The sequence below is a fragment of the Camelus ferus genome, chromosome 13 (genome assembly GCF_009834535.1).
Source record: "Camelus ferus isolate YT-003-E chromosome 13, BCGSAC_Cfer_1.0, whole genome shotgun sequence".
NCBI lineage: Eukaryota > Metazoa > Chordata > Mammalia > Artiodactyla > Camelidae > Camelus > Camelus ferus.
This window is the reverse complement of record NC_045708.1, coordinates 45,411,360-45,424,515: the sequence shown is the minus strand read 5'-3', so window position 1 is coordinate 45,424,515 and position 13,156 is coordinate 45,411,360. Positions and strand designations below refer to the sequence as shown.

The 13,156-nt window shown below is 42.4% G+C and overlaps 1 pseudogene; it reads left to right on the top strand.

Moving 5' to 3' along the window:
• Window positions 1-557: 557 nt before the first annotated feature.
• On the top strand, window positions 558-1,922 carry LOC102505712 (annotated as a pseudogene).
• Window positions 1,923-13,156: the final 11,234 nt, after the last annotated feature.

Sequence of the window (13,156 nt, the reverse complement as noted above, 5' to 3'; positions counted from 1 at the left end):
TATTTGGAAGGTAACTGAATTTACAGCTCCTTGAACATCAACCCAGCAGAAAATGGTGGTAGAGTAATTGCAAAAACTGGGAGTTAAGGCTCAACACATGCAACTGGCCGAAGGCCAGGGTGTGAAAGTCTCCGGGGACGGGCAGGATTAGCGGAGGGGGAGACCTGAAAGAGCAGCCGCAGCGGCATCCCTCCCTTCGTCTTCTCTGCCGTCTCACCCCAAGCCCAGAGATCCAGACACGCGCATTTCACTCAACACTAAAGGTTTCAGCCCATGGCTCAGGCCTACACTGAGGGCTGTAAATTGGGGGATCTTGGGACGAGCAGAAGCTTTAAATTGGGAGTGAGATCGAAACTTCGGTTTAGACTCAGTGGAACTTGTTATAACTGAAGGTGACATTTTCCTTGTGGGTCCATTTTGCTCCTAAGATCCTCTTCCTGAGGACGGGTGGAGAAAACTTCACACTCGCCAATGAAAGGTAGTGCAGCCTTCCCTCACTCAGCCACAGAGGGGCCCCTACCGCATTGTCCTGGGTTCTCGTCCTGACTGAGAGGGAGATGTTTACAACACCTGGAGCCCATAATGTCCTGCACGTGAGGGAGGAGAATGTCCTCAAATTTCTCGCAGCAGGAACCCACTCAGGTGGCACCAACCTTGACTTCCCAGTGGAACAGTACATCTACAAAAGGAAAAGTGATGGCCTCTACATTATAGATCTGAAGGGGACGCAGGAGAAGCTTCTGCTGATGGCTTCTGCCATTGTTACCATTTAAAACTGGCCGATCAGTGTCATATCCTCTAGAAACACTGGTCGGAGGGCTGAGCTGAAGTCTGCTGCTGCCACTGGAGCCACTCCTTTTGCTGGCTGCTTCTCTCCCAGAGCCTTCCCAAACCAGATCCAGGCAGCCTTCCAGGAGCCGTGTCTTCTGATGGGTATTGATCCCAGGGCTGACTACCAGCCTCTCCCAGAGGTGCTGGATGTTAACCCACCTACCACTGCTCCCCGTAAAACACACTCTATGCCCTGTGGACAGTGTCACCCTTAAAACAACAAGGGAGCTCCCTCAGTGGGTCTGATGTGCTGGATGCTGGCCCAGAAAGTTCTGCACATGTACCATCCCTCGTCAACATCCATAGGAGGTCACACCTGATCTCTGCTTCTACAGAGGTCGTGAAGGGACTGAAAAGGAAGAGCAGACCACTGCCGAGAAGGCCATGACCAAGGAGGAACGTCAGGGTGAGGGAGTCCCTCCAGCTCCCGAGTTCACTGCTACTCCTCCCAAGGTCACAGATGGGTCTGAAGGCGCAGGTGCCTCTGTGCCCGCCCAGCAGTTCCCTGCAGAAGACGGGCGCCCTCGACCTTCACTGAGGGCTGGTCTGCAGCTCGCACCACTCAGGCCACTGAATGGGGAGGAACAACCACTGAGCGGTCTTAAGCTGTTCTTCCAAAGCCAGGCTCTTAAACAGAAAACGGAAATAAGATCGGCAGAAAATAGTTTCTTTAAAAAAAAAAAAAAAAGAAAGAAAGAAAAGATAAGAAAAAAAAAGAAAGGTAATGGAGTCTCTAGGTTTAAAACTTCCCCAGCTAAATACTCTGGATTCTGCTAATAGGACTATGGGGACCATATCTTCCTTCTCAAGGTGTTTTTTCCCCTTCCCTCCTTACTTCTGTGATGGTGTCTGCGTTTAGGCTGAATTTTACATGCCCTCTTCACAATGGGAGAAGTCTCTAATCTATACTGTGTCCTCATTTTACAGATAAGAAAATGAAAATTAAGTAGCCTGTTAACGGCACACAGCTAGTGAGGGGCACAGCTACCACATGGGCGGGCAGAGGCCGACATACACAAATGCGAGAGCATGCAGTGGACAGATTAGACACCCGACAAGTCACAGGAGGAACATGAGGAGCTGCTGGCTGGGGTGGGGGCCGTGCTGCCAGATCTTGGCCCACTTACCAGGATAGTCTCAGACTCACAGAAAACCCACCAGCCTAACACACTGGAATCGTTTCTATATTTCTGAAAGATGGACATCGTCCAGTAAAGGACACAGGACTTCACATGGTTCCAAGTACTATTGGTGCTGTTTGTTCCATTCACTTCTTCCTCCTTCATTTGTTAACATTTATTTTGTGTATTTTACACACAAGGTAATGTTCTAGGCACTAGGGATAAAGAAAAACTATGGAGTGTTTATTCTAAGAAAGGAAGGGTGAGAATAAAAACTCATTGCACAACTTATGCCTTATTACAGTTTTTGATAAGTGCTATGACAGAGAAATTTAGCAGCCCATACTAAATTTATGAGACCATAAAATAAGGACATGACCTATTTGGTGGGTCAGAGAATCTTTTCTTGAGGGAATGGCCTTTGAGCTAAGCTAGAAGAGATAAATAGAAGCTAGCCAAGGGGAAGGGAACCATTATAAGAATGTTCCAGACTACATGTGTGCTGTTCCTCTTGAGACAGAGTATGGCTCAGTCACTGACTTGGAAAAGAGCTGGGGTGCCGGGATGGTGGTAAAGTCAGTTGTACAAGATTATAGATTGAGTGGGTACTGGATTCAGCCCGTGGCCCACCAGGCTGTGTATGCAGAAATGCCCTTAATCTTACTGGGTGTTTAGTAGGTGGGCCCAGGAACTGGAATAAGTAGCCAAAATACGGTTAGCCTAGCATTTTGCCATGCTGTCAATAGGATGTGACAGAAAATCCAACGAACAGTACTTAAAACGGAGGTTAGCAAACGTTTTCTGTAAAGGGCCAGCTAGTAGATAGTTTAGTTTTTGCAGATCGTGATGTCTCTGATGCAAACACTCAGCTCTGCAGGTACAGCCCACGGGAGCCGAAGATAATACATGAACACGTGAGTGCAGCTGTGCTCCAGTAAAGCTTTATTTCTTAGCCCACGGGCTGTATAGTTTGTCCATCTCTGGTATAAAACAGAAGGACGTTGAAGGTTCACTGAGCAAGAGATCTAGTAGTGGCCGGTGGTTCCGGGGTCAGTTGGAGCAAACTGGAGAATCATATGCTTTCTATGGTCATGTGAACAAATGAAACTAAGATGCCTGGCGTTTGGTTTTCATTTTTAAATGCAAGTTTATTAAATTAATATTAAGTTTATATCCTTGAAGAAAGTCACCGAGAAGTTTCTTGAGGAAAAATCAGGGGTTTTTAAGAGTTAAATGCTTGGGATTGGCAGACATAAACTACTATGTACAGAATAGACAAACAGCAAAGTCCTACTGTAGGGCACAGGGAATTATATTCAGTGGCTTGTAGTAACGTAATGAAAAAAAATATATCTGTATAACTGAATCACTATGCTGTACACCATAGACTAATACAACATTGTAAATTAACTATTCTTCCTTTGAAAAAATGGGGGGAAAAAAGAGTTAAATGCAACAGAGCAGTTCATGGTGGTTAGACTAACTAAGAAACTAGTACTCTGGGTGGAGCAGAGTAAATCTGTTAGTCTGTCCAGGATTTGTCAAAACCAGTGTCAGTGTCAGCAAATGATCTTCAGTTCGATCCAGGAAGGATCTGATCCCTGGGGTCCTTCAAAGTTCATTGTCCTCCGTCAGGTTCTGCTGCTTAGAACCGGCTATGATAAAATTCATGAGTCAGTTTTGATCTCTCCTAGACAGATGTTGCTTTTAGTGGAAATATTGCCTTTTACAGTTAGTTCCCAGATGGCTGCTGAAATTCCAAGCATCATTTGTTTAAAGGACAGCATCCCATCAGGAGGAAGGGCATGGTCAGAGGAGCTCCTGCTCACTGCTCTCCCTTGTATTTCAGGGAAGAATGCTTTACAGAAGCCCCGTGCCCGCTCCTGCAGTCTTACCCTTATGTCCCATCGGCTTAAACTAGGTCCCATGTGCACCTCTACACCTTTCACAGGCAAAGAGGATCGGGGTAATCACTATTAAATCAGCCCTTCCCTGGACTGCCTGTCTGATCCCTGAGCAACACTGGGAATCTGTCAGCAAGGAGGACTGACTCTGATGGTTATTGGGGAGGCCACCAACTGTGTTCCTCAACAACCATTACTGGCCTTCCTCCTCGTTAACAGAAAATGCAGAGACAGTGGGAGACCGGCAGTGCTGAAGCAGCTGTCTGATCGAGAAATTTAAACCAGTTCTGCAAGAAATTAGGAGGCTCTTTAGAGTGCTGTCCCTGGTAATAGGCTGAGTGCTCTGAACAGAGCTTCCAGAGCACTGGCTTGCTCAAGAGAATGGTCATCTCTTATCTGTTTGGAGATTTGGATTTTGCTTTTCATTAGAATGCTTCAAGGGGAACACCCCTCCATGCAATGCCACCTCCTAGGCACACACAAAACCAACCTCGGGAAAATCTTGAAGACAGGAAACTCCAATTTATCTATAAAACAAACATACTTATAGTTTAAATAATCAGCCATAGGTTATTGGATTTCTTCTCTCTATTTACACTCCACTTTTATGAGAAACTGGCAAAGTATATATACACATGCCAACATTAGGGATTTAGTAGGAAAAGCCATTTCCACGCAATGTTATAATTAAAGTCATACTAATTCAGCCGAATCCTTAAAACACCTACTCCGCCTTACTCTGCACTGTGGGATAATGATATAATTATAAGCCTGAGGCATTGCAGGACATGGGAGAAAGAATGAACTCTTCAAGTTTTTATGTTAATTGTATGTTACTGTTGGCTAATTATTTGTCAGGGAAGGCGATGAAGAATGATGGGGAAAGCATGGATTTTGCAGCTGGCAGATTTGGGATCCCAGCTCTGTCACTTAGGAAATGACTGCCTCAGTTTCCTCATCTACACTGATCGGAGTTTTTCTTGGTGTCCTCAAGGGCAATTTAGTGCACAGAAAGATTAATCAGAGGTGAGAATGAAAAAAACTGCAAACCGTAACAGTAAACAAAGAAGGCTGAAACCATCAAGTCATCAGCTGCTGCCGCCACCCCCCAGTGAAGACAAGCCTGCAGCCCGGCCTCTGCAGCCACTCACAGTGGTGCACCCTGAGGGGACTCAGAATAAGAAAGGACAGGATACTGGCCCTAGAGAGCTAGGTGCCTGTCAAAGGAATGAACTATGAGCCCAAAAGTTTGCTTCCTCCCATATATAGAAAAGCGCTAAATTCTTTAACTTGAGATGCCTGGTTTTCTTTAGTTAACAAGTAATCTTATATTGTTCCAACTACCTGATTTTTGTTGTAAAGCTCCTATATATCCTAGCTCCTCCCCTACCTCTTCAGAGCAGTTTCTCAGAGCCATCTGAGAGGCTGTCATCCTGGCTCGAGTCCTCCCGCCAAATGAAACATAACTCTCAACTTTTAGGCTGTGCATTTATTTCAGTCAACAGAGGCTTAGCTTGGTTTTTAAAATTAATTTTTTAAATTAAAGTTTCAAATTGAAAACTTGAGTTCCTTAAGTTTTTAAGTTCAACTTTAAGCCTTATTAATCTAGTTATAAGGCCAGTAAATTTTAACAATCACTTTTGAGGAGACCTATGATTAACATTTGATTTCATTTACAAACTTGGTTCATGAAACGCCTTCAACTATATTAAAGCGCATTTATAGGTTTAACGTATTTGAGTCCTTTCTCAAAGATTTCAATTGTCTGACAACAAATAAAATTTCCTTAGTTAAAAAAAAATGGAAAGAGTAGAAAACTAACAAGATGACTATTGAGTTGTTCAAGCCTGTGCTTTTAGCTAAACTGATCCGATGACAAACAGGCTCCCCTCCCTGTGCACTCTTTGCTTAGAATAATTTAATCCTTTTTTATCCTAGAGGTCTTGAAAGAAGGTCATGGACTGAATGAACCTCAAGAAAATGGGCGGACCCTTCTAAATTCTTCCAAACAACAGCAAGTTCTTATCAAGATGAAAAGAATGTAACACCCTGTAAAACATCCTGATTGTTATCACCTTTTCTGTTCTTACCCAGTTTTTCTATAAAACCTCAAGACCTCAGCCCCAAGACTGGCTCACAGTCTCTAAGGCATGAGCCTGCTCTGACTCCCTTTGCCTGGCAAAGCAGTAAGGCTGTTCTTTTCCATCCTCCCCAGAACTCTGCCTCCGACTCTCAATTCAGCTATCGGGGTACAGAGGCCAGTTTTTTGGCAACAAAACTTTACAAGTCTAATAAATTAAACTGAGAAATATGGGAAACTGTAGCTCTCTTAAATGCTCTAATACAGTACTTAAGCTTGGAATGAGACTTCAAATGAAAATCACAAGTTTAATCAGGTATTCGATTACATGATTGAAGTTGGAGTAACGAGGCTGTCACTCTGTTTGGCCAAATGCATGTAAACATTAGAAATATGTAACACTTGCATGGATTCCTCAGCTTGGAAGATTAATATTTAACAATTCTCTATTGGTTTAGACAAATATCGCTGAAAGTCACTGAGGTTACTTTCAGCTGAGAGACCTGGGGCTTCAACTACCTAGACTGGCTCCTCTCACACCTCACTTAAAAACCCAGTGTATCTTCCTGTGTAATACGTGGGCTGGCTTGAGGTCGCTTGTTTGTTATTAAAGAGCCCGGAGTTCAGCCAGGATGCTGACTGGGTTCTTGTTGACTCTGCTTGAATGTGCTGAACTTTATTGCACATCAGTTGTAGATTGATTTCAAGAGGTGGCTGTTTGTGTAGCTCTTACCTCTGGATTCAACGTATACACATTTCTCTGTGTATCCTCTAAGAAACCTGTAACTCTTGCCAGAGTCAATCTCTTAGTTGGGTTTTGCATTTTCCTGGCAAAACCTTAAGGTCCGTAAGTACCTCCCCACTTCTTCCAGGTTCCTAGAGTCACATAACACTTGTCTCAATATTAAATATATGCGTCGTGTTGTGTATTCGATACTGGAATGATAACTGAATTTCAACTATCTCTTATGGCTTCACTTGTGGTCACAGTATGTGAGGTCAGTCTATTAGCAATCTATACACTTGGAATTGTAATACCTACCTTGCAGAGTTGTTGTAAATTAGCATTAATTAATGTTAAGCAACTAGCCTAGGGATGGTACACTGTAGGCACCCAGTCAGCTGTACACACTACTTCTGTTTTTACAGCTCATCGATCCCAACGCATTTTCTAATAACTTACCCTGCTCATTTCCAAATTGGCCAGCTTAAATTCCGCTGTTAATTATGGTATCATTGCACCCTTGCATAAATCCTCAGTTGTCTTGCCCCTCTTTTCTCTCATCATACGACTATGGCAAGCCCCAACCTGTGTCAACCCATGTTTTTACCTACCCACACAGCTGTGGGTGGCCCAAGGACCACTAACCCTAACATACTCATTGATTTCCCTTGAACTCCTGTTTACTCACCTTACTGCTGCCTGGGAGTTACAGTATTTTTATCCTAATCCATTCACTTCCCCATTCTCCTCAACCACAATTTTACCTTTTTATTGCTCTTTAAATTGCCATCCTTCCTCTGAGCCCATGAGCTTGCTTCCAGTGCCACTAAGAAAATCCAAGCACTCAAGAGATAACTTCCGCATACTCCCACCTCCGTACGCAACCACCTCCCTGCAGTTATGCATGTTTCTCCCGGAAGAACTCCTAGCAAAAGCCAGCTCCTCTGTTTGTGCCCTAGATCTCATCTCTTCTTGTCTATGTGGGGACGCTGCTCCAGCATCTCCCCTTCCTCTCTAGCATTATCAACGTCTACCTCTCTAGTAGGTCTTTTCCGTTTGCCTACACAATTAGTATTAATCCTTCTATCTATTTTCCAATCTTCTTTTGACTCCGTTTCTTGCCCAGTAAAGCTCCCCCCTCTTTTTTTTTTAACCTCCTTCTATAACAAAACTCCTTGAATGAGTTGTCTCCATTTCTTTTCTCCCCCTATCTCTTGAGCATTGTCCAAACAGGCTGTTGGCACATCACTCCAGTGTAACTGTTTTTATCGAGGTTATGAAGGACCTCCATTTTCTAAATCCTATGCTCAATTCTCAGACTTCATCTCACTTGACCTATCTGCAGAATTTAACACTCTGAAAATCTTTCTTCAACACATTTTCTTCTTGTTGTTTTCCTTTCCTATTAGCAGCTCCTTCTCAGCCTACTTTGCTGTTTCTCCTCTTCTCCCCGATCTCTTAGATTCATTAAGAAGCTCAATCCTTAGGTCTCTGTGCATTTCTCTCTACTCTTTCCCCCTTGGTGCTATCATCGAGTCTCGTGATTTTAAATACCATGTACACACCAATGGGCCCCCAAATTTATGTCCCCATCGTGACCGATGTACTCGACTTCTCCACATGGGTGTCTAATGTGCATCCCAAACTTAACAATGCCCAAAATTGAGGTCCTGTGCTTTCCCCAACAAACTGACCACAGTCTTCTTCTTTCAGGAAATAGCAGCTCTATGCTTCCATTTACTTATGGCAAAAATTTTGGAGTCATCCATTCTTTTTCTTCAAGCCCATATCTGATCTCCCAGAAAATTGTATCAGCTTTATATAAAAAAAAGAAAACTGCAAAATCCAACCAGTTCTGACCATCTCTACTACTATTCCAATCATTCAAGCAACACTCCTCTCTCACCTAGATTTAAAGTCTCCTACTGTTCTCCCTGCTCTTCTCTTGCTCCCACCTCAGTTTATTCCCAATAACCAAGTAGAATGTTTAAAAAAAATTTAAGTCAGATCATGTTACACCTCTTCTAATAACTGACAATTGAAAGTTTAAGTCCTAGATAAACAAGTTTATACTGTATAGCACAGGGATATATATACAAGATCCTGTGGTAGCTCACAGCGAAAAAAATGTGACAATGAATATATGTATGTTCACATATAACTGAAAAATTGTGTTCTACACTGGAATTTGATACAACAGTGTAAAATGACTATAACTCAATAAAAAACATTAAAAAAAAAAGTTAAAGTCCTTACAATGGTACATAAGACTCTACAATGACCTGGAAGCATATCACTTCTCAGACTGCATCTTCTACTACTGTTTTTCCTCATTCATTTGACTCTAAAGTGCCAAGCATACTCCCACTTCGAGGCCTTTGTGCTATTACCCATGCTGAGCATGCTCCTCCCTAAATAGCCACACTTCTTACTTCCCCAACTTCCTTCAGGTCTTTAATCAATTGTCATTGTATCAGATAGGATGGGTTAGGTTATGCTTCAGTAACAAGCAACTCCCCAACTCAGCAGCTTAAAACAAATCATAATACACGTCCATTTTGGGGTGCCTGGGCTCTACTCCAGGTTATCTTCACTTGAGGTTCCAAGCTGACAGAACAGCCACTGTTGGACCCTTGCTGTGGCAGAGGGAAAGAAATATCATGGAGAATCATATACTAGCTCTTAAACAGCACAAGTCACTTCTACTCATATCTCATCAGTCAAAGCAAGTCACTGGGCATCTCTAATTCCAATGTAGCAAGGAAATAAAATCTTATCATGTGCCCAGAAGAAGAACCAGGAATGTTGATGGATGGTACTGCAACATTAATGGTTATCAGTCATCATATTAGCCCTTCCCTGGCTACATATGAAAAGTTACACATCTTCCCCACCACTTTCCAATTTCCCTATTGCCTTAACTTCTTTATTTATCTCTTTAGCATCTTTCACTACTTACACACACTGTAGCTATTACATATTTATCTTGTTTGTTTTATATCTTCCTCCATTAGAATGTAAACTCTAAGGGAAAAGAGAGTTTTGCTGTTTTATTCAATGTTGTCCTCCCAGTGCCTAGCATCCCAGTGCTATACGGAGGCTTTGGATAAAAATTTGCTGAAAAAATGAACAAATGACAAGGATACGATCAGTGGTCCATGTTAAATATACTGTAATTTTCAGTTGCTCAGGCTTGGAATTTGGCTTAAACCAGAGTTGGTGCTATTCAATTATTCAACAAATTTGAGTATATACTTAACTTATGCAAGGCTCCATGCATCAAGGAGAATATCGTTGCCCTCATACACACCAGCTCCACAGGGACTTATTGCCTTCCTCATGGACACTGCTTCTGCCAGTGGAGGAGAAGGAGCAGCTTGGCTTTCGTGGAAACAAAAGTCATAAGCTTCCTTTTTTCAGCTAAGATCAGGCTGAAATCAAAGTTCCTTGTTCAGAAATACAAGAAAGTCTCATGAGTGACAAGCACACTTCCTAGTTTCTCCTTCCTGATCCATTTGCATTTCATCACATGTGCTGGCCCCCCAGGAAACAACACTTAGGCCAATATTGAAGCTTCCAGCGTCTTAATTTGAAAAGTGTTCATCAGCTTGAGGTTAGCCTCTTTGCATCATGGTCTTCTTTAATGAATCAAATAATGCATTTCTCATTTGTAATTAAATAATACCTTAAAAGGCTCTGCCTCCCTCAAAAGACTCATGTGGAATTCATTTTCACATTGGGATAATTACACTTAGCACTGAGGGTAGACGCTGTGGGGAGGGCAGTGGGCACTCACCAGCTCCTTGAAGGCAAATCATAAAGGAACTTAGTAGAGAAGCTGAAGAAAAGCTCTTAGTAGAAAACAAAGTTAAGATGTAAATATTGAATCCAAGACTAGCTTGCTTCCCCACTTAGAGACATTACTGCTGAGTCAATTATTTCCACCAAGTTGTTTTTTTTTTTTTGCAAAGACCACACCTAATCATGTAAAATATTTAAGGGAGTAATAAGTACATTTGCATATGATGTACAAAGAATTTGCACAGAATTACATGCCATCTTCAGGAAAATTCTATGTTAAAACAGAATTAGTAATATTTTTTCCTTATTATGCTTTCCTTAGCTTCTGTTCCTCAGTCTTCATGGCTCCCCACTGCCTACAGGAAAAAATGCACTGTCTCCTGTCTGGCACCTAATCCATCACCTGCCATCACCTGCCATCTCTTTCCCTGTTCCCTGCATTATCATATGCACCAGGTCTGCAGAACTACTTACTGTTTTGTAACAAGCCATGAGAAATCATTATCAGTTGACTGTCCATTAACCACTTTCTCATTTTCTTCCTTCCTAGCAGAACCATGATTTTCTTCCTTCTGGCACTTGTATACCACATCCTGCAGGGGCCCCTCTCAATGCTCCAGGGTGTAAGTTTTGATTAGTTTACAGCCAATGGGAGATCCATTCCCTTGGTAAGTGGTTGGTTTAGGCATGGGTATGTGATGTGATCCTGACAAATGAGAAGTAAAGGGAAGCCTGCTAGGGGATTTCTTGGAAAGTTTCCTGAGTCTTAACAGAGGACACTAAAAAAGACAGAGCCTCAACTTTTTTCTGCTTCTAGACAGGGTGATAGAAGGAAGTTGTGCCTAGAACAGCTTCAGCGTCATGTAACTACGAGAGCCAGTAACATGCATGAGGTGACAGAGTAGAAAGATGGAAGGAACCTGGGATCTTGCAGAGGTCATCGTGCCCCTGGTTTAAGCAATCATAATAATCATCATAATTATGACTTAAATGTCAGGCACTGTTATGAGCAATTCATATATGTTCACTCACTGAATCCTCACAACTACCTTATGTCGTGGGTGTGTTTGTTGTTTCCATTTTACAGTTGAACAAACAGACCCAGGGAGGGGTTAATGTGCCAAGGTCACTCTCCTTATTTATTTGTTTGCCTTTTTGGTTTTTTATTACAGAAAATTTAAAGAATATACTAAAGCAGAGAACAGTGAAATGAATTCCCTTGTCACCCATCCATCATCCAGTTTAAACAATTAGCAACTCATGACCACTCTTGATTCATTTTTGCCCCTGTCCACTTTCCCTCTGCCCCACACCATTTTGAAGCAAATCCCAGACCTCATATCATTTCATTCTGGATTACATCATGCATGACAAAAACTAAAAGCTTTTATTTGGGCCTTCTGTTACAACTAAAATTAGTCTCTAAATATTAATAACGTTCTCATCACAAAAATTTGAAAATGTAGATGAGCTGAAGGCAAAATACAAAAACCACTTACAATATGATCTCCTGGTAATAAGAACTAATAATAATTTAGTGTACTTCCTTTCAGTATTTTGTGTAGGTCTGTTTTGAATGTGAGATTGTATTTTTTCCACTTATGATGACCTGAGAATTTTCTCTCCTCATTCCAGCCCCAAAGACCTTTGGGTGCTGAGCTCCCTCTAACTGTTCTTCTTCTAGAAACTTGAAGAAAATTCTTTTGTCTTTGTACAACACCTCCACCACAGTACTTTGATAGCATGTAGCAGTTTTTTCTTTATCTGTGTTCCTGACTAGACCAGGACACAGTGAGGGCAGGGACGATTTCTAAAGTGTTTTTTTTTTAAGTCTCTGGTGACTATGAGACAGGAGGGAATGGGGCAGGGCACAACCATTAAAGGCTGGCATAGCAACTGAGGACAGGACATAAACTGATTTGAACCAGCTAAGCCCAAGATGGCCGAAGATCTGACTTCCAGTAGACCTGGAGTCTCATTATGGGCTCATTGTAACATATTAGCTAAATGACACACCCACAGGCACCATGACAGTTCTGAGGCTGGCAATAAAAGGCCAAAAAGTGGGCAGTGGGCCAGTTCCTGGAAATGCCCACCCCTTCTCTCAAATAGTTGAAATAACCCTTCCACTTGTTAACATAGGCAATTACCCCTGCACCCTAAGGCTGCTCTCACTTTCCCAGATGACCCCAAGCTCTGGTGTCACTCTCCCTTCTGAGAAGGACCACACACTGTCCATGAAGTATGTATCTTCCTGAATAAATCTACTTTCACTTTACTATGGCTCACTCTTGAATTCTTTCCTGTGCAAAGTCAAGGACCTTCACCTGGCAGGGTGCAGCCCAGGGACATGACCATCCTCTCATGCATCCCATTTTCCTGCAACACCTACATTGTTATGAGAAATCGTCTGACAAAAGTCATTCTTGGAAGGATGATGTTGAACATGGGGTTGCCTGCATCATGCAGTGTCCCCTCTACAAGGATCCAGTGGAGAAACTTTCCTCTCATCCCAGGGGCAGGTTAAACCATGTTGCTTCTGAAAAACAAGTGTGCTTTCTTTAGTGGATGCCATGAAGAGTTGCAATATTAGTTTGTTCATTAGTTTGTTCATTTTTGCTTTGGTCACTAGATCATTCAGAGCTGAAGTTGTGGCTCTAAATTTGGAAAGTGTTTACAGTTTTCAAAGTATTAA